Here is a 3314-nt window from a genome sequence, read left to right as displayed (position 1 = left end):
AAAGAGCACGGCTTGAGGACTCAGGGGATCTGGCTTCCAGAGCTGCCACCAGCTAGTTGCCTGTCTTTGGACAAATCACTGCCTGTGTGGCCTCCTTTATCTTCTGTAAACTGGTCCTTGACAATCTGGAGTGGCAGTTGGGGTTCATCCAGATCTGCTCTTCTTTGATGTTTATAAGTGTTCTCAGCCAGGTATCAAAATGGCAAAATTATGAGAAATTGTAGCTTCTTTTCACCTTTGGGAGAAAATGGGGTATGAAGACGTCTCAAACTTACTCAGACCTGAGGAAGAAGAAAATTATAAAGAGAGGAAAAAGCACAAGACTTAGCCTTGGACTTGGAATGTAAGAGAGCCCCAAATGTGGCAGGGATAATGTCCAGGGTGTATTCCGTTCGCTAGAATTTTTGCCTTTCCCTTGAGGTGAACAACTGCAGAATACACTCTTTAATCGACTGATCACACTCCCAGATTCTGGGGTTCAGACTTAAAGTCCAGCCCTGGGAGATAACGTGGGTCTAAGGCATCTGTCAACTGTAGGATTAGTGAGAACAATCTAGAGAACAGGGAGCCTGGACAGCAGAGGTTGATTGATGTTTTAGTATAACTAGAGACTGCAGAACTTTGGACTAACTTGTTTTTGAGTCCTGAAAGAAAGACTTGCTTTGAAAATGGTACGTAGGGCTTGGGAGGCAGAACTTCACCTTGAAGACGGACGGCATGGGCGTCAGACAGATCCCAGAACAGATGCCAGCTGTGCCATCATTTAGCTTCTGTGCTGCTGGCCTTGGGGCCCCCGTGACTATGGCGGGAGGTTAGGGGCAGCGATCTGGTTAGGGAGCTCTGGGGACTAAAGTTTTATTTGTAGAGCACTTAGAAGATGGAGAACCACCAATTGTCACTGTCGATGACTGGGGGTAAAGAGGAGGGTTTAGAGAGTGCTCTGTAGCACCCGTGTGTTGAAAGCAAGGGATTTAACTTTGCAGATCCTCAGGTCTATTCATATGAAAAATTGGAATAAAAATATCCACATTCTAGAGTTAGTATGAGAATCAAGTGAAATAATGTCTATAAAGGTCTTAGCACACTTCCTGGAGCATAGGATAGTGCCAGGGATGTCTAGCCAGAAATGATTTGTTTGTTCAACAAAATGCATCAGAACACTGGCAGCAGGAACACACACTGAGTCAAGCACAGTGGCTGGTGGAGCTTTGCAGTGGTAAGATGCCAGACCTGGAATTAGGAGTTGTGGGCTCTCGTGTTTGGTTTACTGAAGCTATGTACTGAGAAGTCACCTAATTGGGCTGGAGAGGCTCAGTCTGGTATCTGTAAAATTGCGGGGGCGGGGGGGGGCGGATTTTGAACTAGAATAGTCTTCAGGACTCCTTCCAGCTCTGACAATCTGCAAAAAAGACACATTTATGCCTTCTGGAAGCTCCAACCCAGATGAATAGAACACACTAGATGTAATCCTGACATAAGGCTGGTCTCCACCTGCAAGCACAACAATCCTGCGAAAGATGTTCAGCTCATTCATCCACTCAACAAAGACTTACTGAGCACCTACTCTGAGCACCTACTCAGGCACAGTAGAACCTCTGCCCTGATGAAAATTACATTCTTGTGGAGGAGGCAGACAGTAAAAAAAAATTAACCAAATGAACATATAGTTTCATGTAGAGATAAGTGCTGTAAAGAACAGAGAACAGGGTGATGGATTAAAGGATTAAGGGAACTCAGAAATCACAGCTCTGAATGGCACAAAGCCACGGTTCAAACCCAGATGTGACTCCCAGCACCCTGTGTACTCCTCCACCACACTGCTTCCGCCTGTAGATACATTCCGGAATGTATGTCCAAGGCAGGATGTCTGCACCTTGTTTTTGGGTGTCTTACACTGTAGATGTGTGTATGTATAATCACACATGTGAATACACACCTCCTCCCATGACCCCAAAAATCACTACGATTGAATGTCAGTGCCGCTGGAATATCCTTGCTGCAGATTAATTGCTGGTAATTGTGAAAACTGCTCTTTCCCAAAGATAACAGAATGTATTTATTAGACACAACCAAAGAGAATGTATTTCTATTGTTAAGGGTATTGCTCAGTGATCAAAATCCTTTCCTTCTTGGTTGCTAGTAAAGTTTTTTTCTCCCTGCTCTCTTCCTTCTTTTCTAGTTTCGGAGCTACTTTTCTCTACCTTTATGCATCCTGAGTGTACATGTCTTTCTAAGTCAACTCATATGTCTACTGGAAACAAATAAAGTATAGATTATGAGCCATTATAAACATGTTCTGGAAGAGGTTTGTCCAAGATCTCATGCTGATCCGCATAACAATGCTGGAATCAGAATCCACTCAAGGCCACACCATTTCACAAAATTCCATGAGCTTCCTTTCGTTTCAAGTCCCTCAAGCTTTGAAAAGGGGAGCTATTGTCCCAGTTGGGTCACTGGGGGGTGGATTAAGGATTTTGGAGTTGCTGGACCTGGGTTCACATGCAGACTCTGCCACTCGTTAGCTGAGTGTCCTTGGACGAGCCACTTAATCTTGCTGAGTCTATTCTTTCATTTTCAAAATAACAGCACCCATCTCATGGGGCGATTGTGAGGACTGAATAAGCTATTATATGTAAACTCTTTTTTTTCTGCCAGTGCTAGTTTCTACCAATGGTGATGTTTATTAACTGTAAAAAGTACCAGATATGGCTCCAGGCACATGGTGGGTACTCAGTCATGGCCGGCTCTACTTTCAATATTAATAACAATAAAGCGTAGTGCCTTATGGTAAATGTGAGTTTGCAGACACAGATGAGAAAAATCATAATTAAAAAAAATAGGCTATGTATTTACCAGTGGTTTCAAAATCTTCCATGGTTAAGAGTCCTCTGCGATGCTTTTGAAAATGCAGATTCTAAGACCCTACACCAAATATTCTGATTTGGTAGGTTTGGGTGGGGCCCAGGAATCTGCATTCAAACAAGGAATCACGAGGCAATTTTGGAGTGGAGACCCAAGGAACACCCACTTAGAAACCCCGATCTAGAAAGTATATGGGGAGAGTGACAAAAGTGAAAGGGGACAGACGTGGGTAAGGTATAGGCTGTTAGGAGTGGTATTGAGTAAACTTCTGGTGATTGGACCAGAGTACAGCCCTTACTATGCAAGAAACAGAGCCTTTAACGTGGACATTGTGTCTAGAGCAGAGGGAATTGTATAGAATGAATGACATTTAGGAGCCTGAGTTCTTTTTTTGTTAATTAATTAATTTTATTGGAGTCTAGTTGATTCACAATGCTGTGCTGATTCCTGCT

General features: G+C 43.4%; 1 protein-coding gene across 1 annotated transcript in view; it reads left to right on the top strand.

Annotated features, from left to right (window-relative positions):
• The window catches only part of PAH (phenylalanine hydroxylase), a 73297-nt gene that overhangs the window by 270 nt on the left and 69713 nt on the right, over window positions 1–3314 (top strand). The window lies entirely within an intron of this gene.

This window comes from Lipotes vexillifer, unplaced genomic scaffold (genome assembly GCF_000442215.2).
Source record: "Lipotes vexillifer unplaced genomic scaffold, Lipotes_vexillifer_v1.1 scaffold492, whole genome shotgun sequence".
Taxonomy (NCBI): Eukaryota; Metazoa; Chordata; class Mammalia; order Artiodactyla; family Lipotidae; genus Lipotes; species Lipotes vexillifer.
This window is presented reverse-complemented; position numbering and strand designations above follow the sequence as displayed.